At 41.3% G+C, this 17,885-nt stretch overlaps 1 protein-coding gene across 1 annotated transcript in view; it reads right to left on the bottom strand.

Annotated features, from left to right (window-relative positions):
- XPO6 (exportin 6) overlaps positions 1–17,885 on the bottom strand; it is a 129,417-nt gene that overhangs the window by 87,912 nt on the left and 23,620 nt on the right. The gene's annotated exons all lie outside the window — the stretch shown is intronic.

The raw sequence follows: 17,885 nt of genomic DNA, 5'->3' as shown, positions 1-17,885 counted from the left end.
GGGTAGAGAATGAGAGGAGAGGACTCAAGACTCCAAAGTTGGCCCACCCCCTCTTTCAAACCCACTTCCCCTTCTTTCACTAAAGTAGGAGGCATCAGTTGCAGCAGCAGAATTTGAGTCAACACTCCGTCACACAGCCCATCTGCAAAAAGTGAGCATTCCCACACCATTTCTGAATCCTCACTGGCATTAATCTACCCAGAGATAATCAAGAGCCAACAGCAGTTCTGGTTGCTTAATTATCTCTCAATTCCCATCTTCCCACCCACCTTCCCCCTACTCCATTTCCCCATCCTCTCCATTGCCCAGAGAGTAAAAGCTGACTTATAAAAACTATGTTTTAAAAGAAGTCCATATTCAAATGTGTTATGTATCAAACTGTAATATTACTAGAGGCCTCCACTTGGTAACTGACTTTTCAGGAGACTGAAGAACTTGGGCCATCTCCCTGGATAAACCAGCACATCTTACAATGGGTACTAATTATTGAAGCTAAATCAGGCTTGCACCAGCCCATCTACATCAGCTGGCACATGTGAGCACAAAACACAGTACACGAGGGCCATGTTCAAGCAGTGTCAGGCATGCTGGCCCTCCCCTGCTACGGTCATGATCTGATGGCTGTACGATGACAACTGAACTCTGACATGCTGAGTGATGACAGGAATTTTCTCATCTGAATTTTATAAAATATCCTTAGATTGCAAGTTAAACGGAAAAACTACACAATTTTTTCAAATGTAGAAATAACTAGAATGCGGGACTAAAGACTGAAATCTTTTTAACCCGTTTCATGTTTTGGGTTTATTTTTAAATATATTGTTGTTGATTTTAGAGAGAGGAAGGGAGAGGGATAAGAGAGATAGAAACATTGATGATAGAGAAACATCAATCAGCTGCCTCCTGCACACCCCCTAATGGGGATCAAGCCTGCAACCAAGGTACATGCCCTTGACAAGAACTGAACCCAGAACCCTTCAGTCCATAGGCCAAGGCTCTATCCACTGAGCCAAATCAGTTAGGTCCCATTTCAGTTTTTTGTGGTGATCAAACCAGCCTCATTGATGGCTATGTAATGACAACTGACTTTCAAAGTAAACGCTATAAATTCAAATTTCTAAAATGAGTTTATATAAAAAGAAAAAATGTTTGGTCTGTTTCATAAATTGATTTGGTGCACCATTTCATTTGAAAAAAGGAATTAGCTGTTTTTAAAAAGTTTATGGGAATATTTTTTAAAAATCAAAGGAAAATCTCACAAGTTAAAGTAACTTACTGACAAAAAAAAATAAATATAACTCAAGAGATATTTGTTGAACTAAAGTCAGTTTATTCAGTTAAAATAAAGCGATAGTTCTTCTGGAGCCAAAATGGAATCCTAAAAAGGACATATCTTCCAATGACACCTGCTCCACAACTTTTTCTCAGAGTAATCATTTTAGAGTGGATCCTGGGGAAAACCTGAGCTCATCACATTCAGGTAACCCCAACCTCCAAGGTTTATTTCATACTGGTTCTTAAGGCACAGGTTTGTGAACTTGACAACTACTGGTCCTGCATTAAAAGGCTGTTGGGGCAAGTTCCTCCCAATCTCCCCAAAGAATCCACCTCTATCTCTAATCCCGTCCAGCCTACCCACCCTGCTCCAACCCAAAAAGCTAGCATTCCAACAGAAAGCAGAAAGACAAAAGTATCCACAAGGGTCACAGGATGGATGCTCCCACCAAATGATGGTTCATGGAAAAGGAAACTGTCACCAAATCTGGTGTTTCTCAACTAAAACAAATAATGTGCTATTTGCATTTCAATCATGTCTATAATTGCAATACTAATAACCTACCTCAATAGGTCTTATGAGGATCAAATGAAATGATCTATGAAAGCTCTAAGGAATGATCTCATTCCTAGCTATGGCTGCTATCATTTTTATTTGGTCTTAGATAACAAATGAACATAGACCAAAACAAAACAACAGAATTGGTCAGAACTACTTTGAAACTGGAGATTCATGCCCTCAGGCTACAGGGCTTTTCCAACTGGATTTCAAATTGAAACTATGTAAGGAAAGGAGGCTGAGACTTTGCCAAGGTCAACAATCCAAATAGAGATGTAAAAACAAAAAACATGTTCAAGACATACAACTGGTTGAAGGATAGTAGAAAATTCTTCCCATTTGGCAAGAAGGCTGTTCAAGCAGGTGGTGAAGCCAGAATCCACACTGCACTTGGTTAAGGAATTAATAGCAAGTAAAGATGTGGTCATATTCCCCACAGACTACACTTTCAAGTAATAAAGGGATAAAGAACACAAAACAAAGAACAAGTGCCATGACATGGTAAGAAGAAGAGGCTTCAATTCCCAAGGCTACTCAAACACTGCCCTGACTAATTCATGAAGAACACTGAGGACTCCGATACACCCGACTGCTTCCCAGAACTTGAAGAACTAAGGTCAGATAAGATTAGCCTCAAAACAAGTCAGACATTCATGCAAAAAAATTCCACTTGGATTACAGATAGAAAATGTGAGAGGTAAAACAACAAAGCTTCTGAAAGAGAATATAGAACATCTTAATGACTCCGAGGTAGGAAAACTCTATAACCAAATCTGGACTGGACATATAAAAGCACTAAACATAGAGGAAAAGATTGATAAATATAAATGTTTGTCGTCTTGTAACCAGGCGTGGCTCAGTGGCTGAGCATCGACCTATGAACCAGGATGTCATGGTTCCATTCCCGGTTAGTGCACATGCCCAGGTTGCGGGATAGACCCCCAGTAGAGGGCGTGCAGGAGGCAGCCAATCAATGATTCTCTCACCACTGATTTTTTTTTTCATCTCTTCCTCTTCCTTCCTCTCTGAAATCAATAAAAATAATTTTTTTTTAAATGTTCACCAAATGGCACAACAAACAGTGCCACAAAATGGGAGAAGATATTTTCAATATAGACAACAGAGAACTCTCATCGGTGTACAGCAGATCCTGGAATAACATTCTTTGGTTCAACATGGTTTTGTTATAACATTGCAGAGATGGATTAGTAACTTAACTCTAGTTTATATCAATTAGCCTGTGATAAAATAGGTTTCTTTATACATTGTTTCACTTAAAGTCACAGAATCTATGGAAGAGATCAAGTGAAGACTTCAATAAGGAAAAGACAAACAACTCAATATTTTTGACAGGCAAATAGTTATAAAAAGGTATTCAAAAGGCCATACATAACATAAGTGCTAAACCTCACTAGTCATCAGGGAAATTCAAATTTAAAACAAGACAGTGCTACTCATCCACAAAATGGCTAAAATTCAAAAGACAGTCACAAGTGTTAGTGAGGATGGTGAGCAACTATAATGTGCATATGCTGCTCCTGGCAGGAGAAAACACTTGTTTAACCACGTTGGAAACCATTTTGCAGCTGAGCACATACATGCTTCTTAACTGCAATTCTACTCCTTGATAACACACCCAACAGAAATTTGTATACCGCCACCACCACCACCCGCCAAAAAAGGGGGAAAGTGCACCAATGTTCACACAAGCACCATTACTAGGATGTCCAAAAAAGTCAAAAGAGCCCTATTATGATTTGTGCACTTTTCTGTAAGTATACATACACAATTTTTTAAAACTTCATGTTATACCTATTTTTTAACATTCCGGTTGGTATTTTCAGACTCTGAACTTAGAAAATGTGCTTTTCCTCTATTAGCACAACTATTAAAAGTAATTTGGGAGCCTGCAGGTGACGTCTGAGCAGGGGACTCCTGGATTCCTAGGAACCACCACCTATTTGTCTGCAGAGATGTCAGGGTGGCAACACAAAGCATTACAATCCCATAAGCCTAGTAATCACATAATAAAATATAAGAAAAACTTGAAAGAAGAGGAGGGTCACATAATGTGAAACCTTCTTTGACTCTTCCCAAATCCTCTACCCCGACAGCGAACGCCGTCAGGTTTGATGCTTGCTTGGACACTATTTCTTAGGCTGGTGTACCTTTCCCTCACTACTACTTCTACCAGGCCCTAACTACCTCCTGCCTAGATTACTATAATTTCTTTTACCTGGTCACCTTGAGATGTCAGCTTTTCCAATTCCAATCCAATCTGTACTGCACCACCAGATAAATTCTCATAAATATAGATTTTCTGCCACAATTACTCTATTTCTAGCTTTGAAGAGCCTTTAAATCTGGGTGACTGAGAAACTCAGCTATTCATTCAACAAATAAGCTCAATATGCACTAAGTAACTGACACTGCATTTAGCCCCAGAGATACAAAGATTAGTAAGATTGTCTTTGACTTCAAAGAACTGAAGTGGCCTGAGGGGAGAGAGTAGGGTCTATGAATAAAAAGCAGAATATAATGGTGTACATACTATAGTGGTGACATATACATAAACTGCCTCAGGAGCCCAATGAGAACCAACTCTGAGGGAAATGGGAAAGCTTCAACAGAGGTGACCATATATTTTGGATTTTGAAAAATGCAGAGAAGTTTACTAGGAGGAAAAAAAAGGGAAGAATGCCCGATTCACCATTACTCACCACAGGAAGCCATCACTCAGTCTGAACATTCACCGTCTCATAGCAAATTCCCATTCTGCATTTGTTCCTGGGTGTGCAATGCATAGTTCAACCTTGATGCAATTTCTTACTAAGAATCCCTTCTCTGTTTTCATCTTTTTGTTTCTGTCCTGTATCCAGTTTTGCCCGTGGCACCGTTCTCTGCTCATTTCTGAATGGCACAATTAAACAGCACAGGCCCTGGCATCCAGATCCTTGGTTCCCATCAGAATGCACCTCACCCTTGGCCTAGTTATTTAATCTATCACTCTTTTTCCTCTTGTGCACAAAGGGGGATAATAAGGAAACCTAACACATGAGGTTTTTCTGAGAATTAAATAAAATAATTGATATAAAGCACATAGTGAACATAATGTAAGAAATAAAGTAGGAGCTGAAAGTCCTATCTGCAACTGTTAATACTTCATAGATATTAGAACATAAACTGTCTGGAAAGAACTGCCTTTACATCTGTATTTATACCATCAGGTATGAGACTGGTGCTCAAATACTTTAGACCAAATTCAAGAGTAAAAAAAAAGCAAACAAGTAGACTATTAGTATCATTCTTCGTTTCTCAGGAATATTAGTAATCCTCTAAATTCAAGATACATATGACTGTTTAAATTTCCCCCTTTAAGAACTCTGATCATAATGACCTTTGCTCAGATGCATTCAATGAACATGTTTTGAAAAACAGGAGACTGCTAATAATTTATCTTTAAAAAACGAGACTACAGTTGGAAATGCGGTGTTTTGTCCCTTAAAATAAGGCACCTAGATGACAGTTTTCTGATTAAATCTGTAATGTTTTTGCCAAATTGGCTCTAAAACACCCTTTTACAAAATTGGTATTTGAGAAAAAAATGACCTTTTTTAAAGCAACTTTAATTAAGCTTTTGCCACCTTTTAAAGCATAACCTTTTACAAAATTGGTATGGGGGGTGAAATTACTCTTTTTTTTTTTTTTTTTTTTTTTTAAGAAACAAGCTTTTTGCCACCTTTCCATGAGCCACATTTTGTATATCCTACAAGGAGGTGTATCATATGGGTCTCCTGTATTCAGTTTCATGGCCTCCTTGATACCAACCTAGCATCCCAGAGTCCCACTGTAATATTGTGACATATCTAGAACAATTTTATGACTCTATTTGCTATTATATAAAGGTTTCTTAGAAAAGTGATTCTATACTAGGTGCTAACCACGGTTAAAAAGTATGCAAAACATACCTCATGTGTTACAACAGATGCCATTAGCAAAGAAATTCAATCTCATATAAACTGTCTCTAGAAGCTAACAGGATTACCATGGATGTCTAAACAAAAGAACACTCTCATTCTTTCCTTACTCTTCACCACTGCAAAGAAAACAGACGAGGAAAGACATCTCTTTGGCCTTTAGGCCTGCATACGGAAGTATGAGATGAAATACTAAGCTTAAATACCACACAATGGGAATCAATGTGACATCTACTGGATTCCATCCCCTTCTGAAGTTGGCTCAAAACGCTAGAAAGCAGGCAAGCACAAGGAAGCACCAGTCAGAAGAATGATATTCAAAACAAGTCTTCTTGCCCTAGCCGGTTTGGCTCAGTGGATAGAGCGTCAGCCTGGGGACAGAAGGGTCCCAGGTCGAATTCCAGTCAAGGGCACATACTTTGTTGCAGGCTCCTCCCTGGCCTGGAGGCCCTGGTCAGGGCTCATGAAAGAGGCAACCAATAGATGTGTTTCTCTCATATCAATATTCTCTCTGTCTTTCCCTCTCTCTTCCACACTCTAAAAATCAATGGGAAAATATCCTCGGGTAAGTATAAAACAAAGAAAACAACAAATCTTCTTCCCATCTTTTCTGTCACTACTCTTGTGTCTCAAATTGCAGATACTGTCCTTAAAAAACAAACTGCTCTTGTGTCTCAAACTGCAGATACTGTCCTTAAAAGACAAACAAAAAAAGAAATAACTAAACACATCTTGATGAAGCAGGCATCTCACTTTATTTCTCTAAAAGCAAACTGGCGAAACCAGTTGAATCTTCCAAGTCTAGCACTCAGAGTGTGGTCACTGAAACCCTGGGACATTGAATGACTTACTCAAAAGTGCACAGCTTGCCCTGGCTGGTGTGGTTCAGTTGGTTGGGCCAACCCAAAGGGTTGAGGGTTTGCTTCCAATGAGGGCACATACCCAGGTGATAGGTGGTAGGTTCAATCCTCAGTCAGGGTGCATATGGGAGACAATCGATCAATGTTTTTCTCTCACATCAATGTTTTTCTCTCTCACTCTCCCCCCTCTCCCTCTAATATCAATTTTTTTAAAAAGTGCACAGCTAGTAAGTGGCAAGCCAGATCTCTGAATTGCACTCCTATCCACACCCACTTCAAGATTTCCCTCAGCCTGTTGTGACAGAGACATAGAGCCAAGGTTAAACAGAGAGGAGACTGAGTACAGATATACAGTTGACCTTGAACAATGTGCTAATTAGGGACACTGACCCCCAATGCCGTCAAACATCTGCACATAACTTCTAACTCCCCAAAAACTTAACTACTAATAGCCTACTGTTAACCAGAAGTCTTACCAAGAATATAGTCAATTAACACATTTTTATGTTAAATGTATTATATACTATATTCTTACAATAAAATAAGCTAGACCAGTGGTCGGCAAACTCATTAGTCAACAGAGCCAAATATCAAGAGTACAAAGATTGAAATTTCTTTTGAGAGCCAAATTTTTTAAACTTAAACTTCTAACTAGACTCGCCCAGGCCGTGGTATTTTGTGGAAGAGCCACACTCAAGGGGCCAACGAGCCGCATGTGGCTCGCAAGCCGCAGTTTGCCGACCACGGAGCTAGACAAAAGACAATTATTAAGAAAATCATGAGAAAATATCTACATAAATTTTATGCATTCATGACATACCTAACAATTATGTACACAGTTCGTGGGAGGAAATTGTCTTCTACTGAAAGAAAGAAACAGAGAGCCATACTATGTCCCAGGAAAGCAAGGACAGGGTAGGTACACTTACCACAACTTATGAACATGCATCTGGAACTAACTATTGGAGCTATGCATTTGCCTCAGAAGAGCTCATCACTGTCTTGCCTACAGCTTAGTAAATCTGAACAGTGTTTGGCCCTTGGGAGTGAGCCCTAGCCAATTTGGCTCAGTGGATAGAGCAATAGCCTATGGACTGAAAGGCCCCAGGTTCAATTCCAGTCATGGGCACATACCTCAGTTGCAGGCTAGATCCCCGGCCCTGGTTAGGGCACATGCAGGAGGCAACCAATCAATGTGTCTCTCTCACATAGAAGTTTCTCTCTTTCTGTTTCTCCCTCTCCTTTCTATTCTCTAAAAATCAATGGAAAAATATCCTTGGGTGAGGATTAACAAAAAAAGGGAAGTAACTATAGATATAACTTTGTACAATATCATCATGCAGATACTTAATAATTGATTAAAACATACATTCTGGCCACATCTAACCATAATTCTAGTCATTAAAAGTCACTTTTATGCTTTAGTCTAAAACTACCATAAAGTTGACCAATGTTAAAATGTTCCCCCAGTATTTCTTGATTTTGCATAAAGTGTCCAGTCAGATTTTCTGTCTCTTCCATGAACAAAGGGGTCTGTTTATTCTGAGGACCATGAGTTAGAAGCAGGGTGATTGCCAGGCGTCTGGGTCAGAAAGCCCACTCGTCCCCCTGTGGTAGGGATGAGGTAGAGGCAGCACATTCTGTCCCATGGGGACCAATTAGAGAAAACATCTTATACACAGGGGACACTATGTTTTATGCTGGAAAAACCTGTCCATGTACCAATGGACAATACATTAAAAACAAGAGACACCATTTAGCTTCCAATGGACAGGTGTACTGGTTTCACAATTTTTTTAAAAAAATCGAAAGACTAAGGAGTCATAACAAGTAAATGCTATACCTGATTCTCGACTAGATCCTGTACTGAAGGAGAAAAAAATGCTATAAAAAACATAACTGGGCCAACTGACAAAATCAGACTACAGATTGTAGATCAGTTAAAAGCAATGAATCTGAATCGTTCAATTAATTGAAGTTGATGACTGTACTCACTCTGGTTATGCAATACAATACCCTATTAGGAAATACACTATATAGGAATATTAGCCTATGGCATAGGCAACTTAATTGCAAGTAGGTCAGAAAAAAATATTGGTTGTATGCATGTGTATGCATATACAGTTGACTTCTAAACAATGGGGATTTGATTTATGCACGTCCACCTATACACAGATTTTTTTTAAATAAATACACAGTCAACCCTCTATATTCCCAGGTTTTGCACCTGCAATTTCAACCAACCACAGATCAAAACAATTGGCAGTCCAAGTCTGCGGAGAGCTAACTATATGCATTGTTCTACAGTATTTTACATATGGGACTTGAGGATCAGCGGATTTTGGTATCTCCTGGTGGGGGAGAGCAGACCTAGAATCAATAACCTACTTATACCAAGGGACTGAGTTTTGAGGGAGTCAAAAGTTAAATGCAGATTTTCAACTGCACGGGGGTTGGCATCCCTAACCCCCTGCGTTGTTTAAGGGTCAATTGTATATACAGAGAGAAAGTGCAAATAAAGCAAATGGAAAATGTTAGCAATAGGTGAGTATGGGTAAAGGGTATAAAAGTGTTCTTTGTACTAGTCATTCCTTGCAATCTTTCCATCAGTTTGAAGTTATTTCCAAATAAAGTGTTTTAAATGTCATCTGTTGGGTTGGTACCCTTCACCTTGCTCCTCACTATTCTAAACTAGCTGGACAAACAAAAAAAAGAATGTGAGAAAAGGGTAGAACAGAAAGGAGATTACTTTATTTCTCAGACACCAGGTTTAATATCACACATTGTTTTGGGAAAAATGATATTAAATAGTCTGGACATTAAAAAATTTGCATCTGCCGAAACCGGTTTGGCTCAGTGGATAAAGCGTCGGCCTGCGGACTCAAGGGTCCCAGGTTCGATTCCGGTCAGGGGCATGTGCCTTGGTTGCGGGCGCATCCCCAGTGGGGGGTGTGCAGGAGGCAGCTGATCGATGTTTCTAACTCTCTATCCCTCTCTCTTCCTCTCTGTAAAAAATCAATAAAATATTTTTTTTAAAAAATTTGCATCTGCTGGTTGGGCAACAACCATATCTCACTAGGAGCTAAAATACATATAATTTTATATACTTATTTATATTCCAGTCAGAAGGCTTTCATTATACAGCCAAAAAAAAAAGGCAAATGAGAAAATAGTTCTTCTGCAAGAAACTGTCTAAAATAAGTGAGTAATATAACCAAGAATAGGCTCTCTCTTCACAATCCAATCTGCTATTTCCCAGGTACATATCCCAGGAGGATGAAGCATTAATATCTGTATGCCTCGTCAACTAGACTCAAAAGATACTTATTGAACACATTAAGGCATGCGACCAAGAATTCCTAAAACAGGATCACAAAATCTTTAGAGAGAAATAAATAAACCCCAGAGAACAAACTCATTTACAGATGAGGAAAATTAAGCTCAGCGAGTATCTTGCCCAAAGTGGACCAGCTTCCCTGCGACAGCTCCTCTGCCTCTGAGAGCAGCACAGAGGAGTTTTGCTCCCAGGGCCATAGGATGAAGACTGAGCTGGCATTACCTTGCACTGGATGAAATCAGGTAACCAATGAGTGTAAAACTGATGGACCACTGTAAACGCATGCTAGAAATCTAAAATCACAATTACCACTACAGCTTACATGTAAATCATTTCATTTCAGCTGCTGCTACCAACTACAACTGCTTAAGAGCAAGTCCATTATAAAAGCCACACCCCCTTCATTCTAAATTATTCCTGGACAGAATTGGTATTTTAAATAACAGTTAAAATAATTTATTTGATTTTGGCATGACTCTCCAGATTAGCCCTAGCCGGTTTGGCTCAGTGGATACGATCATCGGTCTTCGAACTGAAAGGTCTCAGGTTCAATTCCAGTCAAGGGCACATGCCTGGGTTGTGGGCTCAATCCCCAGTAAGGGGCGTGCAGGAGGCAGCCGATCAATGATTATCTCTCACCATTGATGTTTCTATCTCTTTTCTCCCTCTTCCTTCCTCTCTGAAATCAATAAAAATATATATATTTTTTAAAAAGAATCTACAGACTATATTATAGACTGTTGAGATTAAGGGGAGCATAATCACTTCATTTCTCCCCTCTAGGTTCTATCCAGCTGCCATATAGTCTCCAGAACCCACGTGCAGATCAAAGTCTAATGTCCTCACCCTAGCCAGTTTGGCTCAGTGGATAGAGTGTCGGCCTGCAGACTGAAGGGTCCCAGGTTCAATTCCGATCAAGGGCACGTATCTCAGTTGCAGGCTTGATCCAATTGATGTGTCTCTCTCACATCAATGTTTCTCTCTCTGTCTCTCTCCCGCCCTTCCACCCTCTCTCAAAATCAATGGGAAAGTATCCTTGGGTGAGGATTAACAAAGAAAAGTCTAATGTCCTCTTCACGACTGGCAAAGCTTTGCAATCAAGCCTCCTCCTTCCCACCCTGAAATGACCTTACCCACTCAGGCCTAGCTACAACAGGAAGGCAGGACACAGAGGAAGACAAGCTTCTCCTGAGGGTAAGCAGGTGGCAGAGTACAAGCACAAAGCTAGACAGTGTTCTGATGCAGCAACCTCACACCTGGCAGAAATGGGCTAATGGTGTTAGGCTCTCCCAGTATACCCATCATAAATAAAACAAGAGACAAATCACTCCTGTGGGATGAAAAAAATGAGAGTGGGGAGACAAAGCCCAGGAAAATGTGCTCCAATACTGCTGCCACCTGGGGTACATACAGATAATAACCCCCTGAATGTGCACTAAGGCAAGAACGAGGGTACACAGAAACGGTACAAGGGTACATGATGAAAGAGAATCATTGATTGGCTGCCTCCTGCACGCCCCCCTACTGGGGATCGAGCCCACAACCTGGGCATGTGCCCTGACTGGGGATTGAACCAGTGACCTCTTGGTTCATGGGTCAACACTCACCCACTGAGCCACACTGGCCAGGCAGTACCTGTTTCATCTGCACAAGCAATGAGAGGACTGACAGGCTTCATGAGAATCAGTGCTGCCACTGAGAGGCACTTGGTCACAGCAAGGCAGGCAGAGAAAGTAACAGGTTAGAACCAGTCCTGGTGAACAGCCTGTGACTCTGGGCGAATCCTGCAAGGTCATAGAGCATCCTTGGTATTATATGCAATCAGGTATGAATACTGCGACTGATTATAAAGCACTAAGCAAATGTTGGCTAATATAGTCAGACTTTCCACACTACAAGTTTCTCTTTCCCAAACTCCATGCTTGGATTTGCTTTTATAAAGGCAAAGTCCCTAAGTTGTCACTAACTTGTCCTTCTCAATACACCCAGCACCACCTTCATGATCAGTCACATTACTCAAAGGCTCTCAAAGTATCATTACCATCTGCCAAAGGGAGCTTACACATCCCACACAATACAAACAACGTGAGAGCAGCTGCTAGGGGACCTTTGGTAGTGTTACATTATGTAAAAAGTGTGCCTGTGCTATATAAGCAGAGATCTGTATTCAGTAGGAAGTGATTCTTCCTGGCGGGGGGGGGGGGGAGGGGGAGGGGGGGGGAGACAGGAGGGGGGAGTGTCTAAATGCCTCTCCCATCGCCACAGAGGACTACTAGCCCCAAACGGAGAAGAAACCCTCGATCTGCAGCCAGCCAGGGCCTCTCATGTGCTCTGGGTCTGCACAGCACTTCTAGTCAATCCAATTTTAAGTTTTCCTTTCAATAGTATGTTCATAATCCAAAGTATGATTATGTTCAAAAGTTAGGACTTCTACAACACAGAAAACTATATTGTATTATTGAAACTATACATGATTCCCTCCACTACCTCACTGGAGATTCACTGGGTTAGAAAAGCAGAAAGGCAGCAATTGGTTTGTTTATGGGGGAAGGGTGCACAGGAGAAAAGAAATAGGTACTGCTCAGCCAGTGTTGCTCAGTGGTTGAGCATCGACCCATGAACCAAGAGGTCACTGGTTCAATCCCCAGTCAGGGCACATGCACGGGTTGTGGGCACGATCCCCAGTAGGGGGCGTGCAGGAGGCAGCCAACAAATGATTCTCTTTCATCATTGATGTTTCTATCTCTCTCCCTCTCCCTCTAAAAAAAAAAAAAAAACATATTTAAAAAATAAATATATAGGTACTTAGCTCCTGTCTAATTTCCCAACCCTATCAAGAACCTTGGCCTTGCTCACAGCCCTGCACACTGAAGGGGTGACTCTACATGGAGTTTTCCATTGGCTTCCAATCCCCACAACAAGCTTGGGAGGGGAGCACATGTCACCCTTCCCACAGTTCTCAACTGACACTGCTAGAACACAAGGGAAAGGAGTGGGCGAGCAATCAGGCGCTGTTCTGATTCACTCTGAAACCAGCGCTGCTCCTTCGGGATGGGCACAGCACACAGCCAAGGACAAGCAATTCCACAGCACTCCACTGTGCCCTTCCACTGGACAGAGGCTGGCCACTCCCTATCCCAGGAATGCCTTGCCATGAATTGTTTGTCCAGTGCTGTTGTGAAGGGTGTGGGCTCTAGAGTCAGCCCCAAATCTGCATCTGATTTTTTACTTCACCACTTAGGATTTTCATGATCTTGAGCAAATTACTTAACCTCTCCGAGCCTCAAGAGGTTAAGTTTTTCACTTGCAAAATGGACTTACAATAATACTGCCCCCCATCACCAGATAGTTTTGAGAAGTAGACAAAATATATATAAATCCCTTGGCACCCTTGACCATAGTGAGCAAAACAATCTTACTGTATTTCACTGATGAGTCAATAAGCTTTAAAAAAAAAAGGGGGGGGGGGAATTCAGGCTAGAAAGGGTCAATAGGGGGGAAATGGGACCTATATAATACTTTCAACAATAAAGATTTTAAAAAAAAAAAGAAACCAAATAAACAAAAATCCCAACTAAATGCTCAAAAAAATCCCCAGAATACCAACCATCTTTTCACTCTCATGTTTATACAGATCACCTCTCAGCACTGCAAACAAAGAATACAAGAATAGCACCACACATCCTCCAGGCTTCTATTTATGTATGAGTCAACGCAGGTTTGGTATTAGATCCATGATTCTAGCTGTGAAAACTAGAAGTATTTGTTTGTTTGTTTGTTTTCAAAAAGAAGTATCACAAAGAACCCCAATATATGAAACAGACTCAATCAGAGACTCTGTTCACTTAGTGGGGGTGGGGGAGTGGGATTCAAAGCCTATACATTCCCAAATCCAGCACATGAAACTCCACCAAGAAACCCTATAGGGGGGGAAAAGAAACCCTATGGATCTACAGAGCACAGAAAATCCCCTGGTAAAACACCACCAGGAGCTTTATCATTCATGTCCTACCAAGACTAGAAATAGAAACTTATCTTCAGGTAATAAATGGTTGCTGAAAAACTGGTTTGTGAATACTCTCAAGTATCTTTCAACCACTTCAACCACCTCACCACCACCCAGGGTCTTTGCAACCTGACCACTGTTTAACCCAATCACTCCTCATCCTATGTGTCAGCCAGACCCAACTTCTAACTTTCCCTCCACATAACCTTTCCTTGGCTTCACATGTCACTTCCTCTATCTAGAATTATCTTCTCTACCTGGAAAACTTCTACCTGTGCATTAAAATGTCACTCCTTGAAAATGTCACTACATCTGTGAAGCCTACTGTTACCCCCCTAGCAGGGCCAAGTCACTCTTCCTGGGCTTCCTAACATTGCACTGCGTACAGTGACCTGAACTTACTTTTCACTCGCATTCAGTGCTGGCAAGTGCATGAGCTAGAGCCACCTCAATGGAAGATGACTTAGCAACAACTATCAAAAATTTAAATGCAGCCGAAACCGGTTTGGCTCAGTGGATAGAGCGTCAGCCTGCAGACTGGAGGGTCCCAGGTTCGATTCCGGTCAAGGGCACATACATTGGTTGTGGGCACATCCCCGGTGGGGGGTGTGCAGGAGGCAGCTGGTCGATGTTTCTCTCTCGTTGATGTTTCTAGCTCTCTGTCCCTCTCCCTTCCTCTCTGTGGAAAATCAATGAAATATTAAAAAAAAAAAAAAAAAAAAACTTAAATGCATAGACAACTTCACCCAGCAAGTGTACTTTTAGCAACTTTTTTCTCCAAAAGTTTACATGTAAAAAGGACCTTCATGTCAACACTGTAAAACAAAATATTGGAAACCACCTAAATTTCCATCAAAGCAAGATTGGTTAAAGAAGGTACATCCATACCATAGAATACAATGAAACTGTGAATACAGTAGGAAACCCCTGGCTGAGTGGAGCATCATCCCATACCCTGGAAAGGTTGCAGGTTCGATTCCTAGTCAGAGCACATGCCTAGGTTTCAGGTTCAATCCCTGGTCAAGGTACATGCAGGAGGCAACTGATAGATGTTTCTCTCATAGCTCTCTCTCTTTCTCTCTCTCTCCTTTCCTCTCTCTCTAAAATCAATGAACATATCCTCAGGTGAGGATTAACCCTTTGCACTCGCTTACTTTTTTCTCGAGCTGCTACCGATGCTAACCGTGTCAAGTCACACTCGACATCCGAGTGCAAAAGGTTAAAAAGAAAAAAATAAGAAAAGCAGTAGAGAAGCTCTATACATGAAACTATATCCAATATAAATTAAACTAGAGGCCCATTGCACGAAGATTCGTGCAAGAATAGGCCTTCCTTCCCCTGGCTTCGCTCCCGGCCACCCGGGGGCCGCCAAGTCCCCGCTCCCGGCCGGAGCACCGCTCCTGTAGCTCCCTTCGCACCCTCTTCCCCTCATAGCAGGCGTCCCGCCCCAACAGGCCGCTCTGTGCCTGCATATGCAAATCAACCCACCATCTTTGTCAGGTTAATTTGCATACTCGCTCCTGATTGGCTGTGGGCATAGCAGAGGTATGGTCAATTTACATGTTTGTCTATTATTAGGTAAGATGTTTTTAAAAGGCACAAAAACAGTGTAGCAGTGTGTATAATATGCTGCCTATTGAAGGAGAAAGAGTAAGGAATATACATACTATGCATACACACACTGTTTTTCCAAACTGGTAATGTTAGTTGCCCCTAGGGAAGAGAATAGGTTTCTGGGTACAGGGGAAAAGAAAGAGGCTAATACTCTGTACACTTTCTTATATCATTTAAATTTTGTACACTATTTATTTGTTTACAAAAAAAGAACAACTACCATCCAGAGCTGAGGGGTCATTGCCGACATGTACACATAAGGAACTGGTGGACATTGATATTGGGTCTCAAAAGAACTGTTGGTCCAGAAACTCACTACAGACTGATTCATTTGCCTGTCAGCATAACTACTATTGCTCGTCTCACATTCAGTTCTTATAAGTATATCTCTAGTGACACATGATCTCACTCATCTAGGGGAAATGATGAACAACATAGACTGATGAACAACAACAGAACCAGAAACAAGGAGGCATCGATCGGACTATTGGGCCTCAGAGGGAGGATAGGGGAGGGTGGGGGGAGGGGGGAGAGATCAACCAAAGGTCTTGTGTGCATGCATATGAGCCTAACCAATGGTTAAGTTCAACAGGGGGTTGGGGCATCCGTGGGGAGGGGTGTGGGATGGGAATGGGGGGATGAGGACAAATATGTGACACCTTAATCAATAAAGAAATTAAAAAAAAAAAAAGAACTAGAGAAAAAAAAGGAATTACCTGCTAATGTGCTGGCCTAGTAGCCTAGGAGTGCACAGGCAGAGACTACTTCCTATTCATCTCTATGGTCCCAGGGTCTAGCGCACAGTAGGAACTTAATAAATATTTACTGTACTGTAGCCCGGAGCCCAGCTGGTGTGGTCCAGTGGTTGAGCGTTGACCTATGAACCAGGAAGTCATAGTTTGATTCCCCATCAGGGCACATGCCTGGGTTGTGGGCTCAATCCCCAGTTGGGGACATGCAAGAGAAAGCCCATCAATGATTCTCACTCATCAATGATGTTTCTATCCCTTTCTCTTTCTCCCATCCTCTCTGAAATCAGTAAATTTAAAATTAAAAAAATAAATGTTTGCTGCAGAAATTATTTTAACTATTTCTCCCTTTTTTAAATCTGGTTTTTATTTTTTATTTTTATTAAATTTATTGGAGTGACATTGGTTAATAGGATCATATAGGTTTCAAGTATACAGTTCTATGACAGTTCTTCAATGGTGATAACTTAAGCTAATATTTACTTAGCACCATGCTCTGTCTTAAGTATTTGACATGATTAAGTCCTTTAATCCTCATAACAATCCCACTGCACAGATGAGGAAACCAAGGCCCAGAATGATTAAGTAATTTGTCACTGGTCACACACCTAAGTAAGTGGCAGAGGGAGGATTCAAACACTGGCCCCAAAACCCTGCTCTTAAACATGAGGTCATACTGTTCTTCACACACCTAGGAATAGACTGAAATCACTGAACACTGAAGTACACTCCTTACTAAATAGTACTTGCTACAAAAAGCTTCTGTCCTTAACTGCTGAATCATAAAAACTGCTGAAACAAAGTCAGGCCACTGCCTACATGGGGACTAAGGAATCTCCAAGGAAGCTCCAATCTTGGCTTTCTGGTTCATGTGCACCCAACTCAACCCCAAGGGGATCAGGCTCTGGAAAAATGATTCAGACTAATCAAAGTAAGACACTGACCTGCCCACCTGTGAATTTACCGTGGAGGCTACATTTGGTTTAATAAATAAAATCCTCTATCTCTATCAAGCATTCCATCTCAGTGGGTGCCTAATCTAACTAATGGGAAGACCTCCCTTCCATTTTGGAAAAAAATTCTACCTGAAAAAATGAAAATCACGTACTGTACTTAGAAACACAATTTCCCTCCACTCAGAATTCCAGTGAAGATGTCAAACACTGAGAAACAGACGCCCCTGGACCCTTTCTTATCGTCCCCAATACCATTCTTACTCTTAAACAACGCTTCAGACTTTTCCTGGGGCCTGATGTATTAGATACTTTCACAAACTTATTTATTAGTTTTCAGGCTGGCTATTTGTTAGTGTTGCTATTTTTTCAAATATATTTTTATTGATTTCAGAGAAGGGAAAGGGAGAGATAGAAACATCAATGATGAGAGAGAATCAATCAATGATCAGCTGCCTCCTGCCAATGCCAAACTGGGGATTGAGCCCAACTCCGGGACGTGCCCTGACCAAGAATCTAACCATGACCTCCTGGTTCATAGGAGTTGGGTGGGCA

This window comes from Cnephaeus nilssonii, assembly GCF_951640355.1.
Source record: "Cnephaeus nilssonii genome assembly, chromosome: 2".
NCBI classification, from domain to species: Eukaryota; Metazoa; Chordata; class Mammalia; order Chiroptera; family Vespertilionidae; genus Cnephaeus; species Cnephaeus nilssonii.
This window is presented reverse-complemented; position numbering and strand designations above follow the sequence as displayed.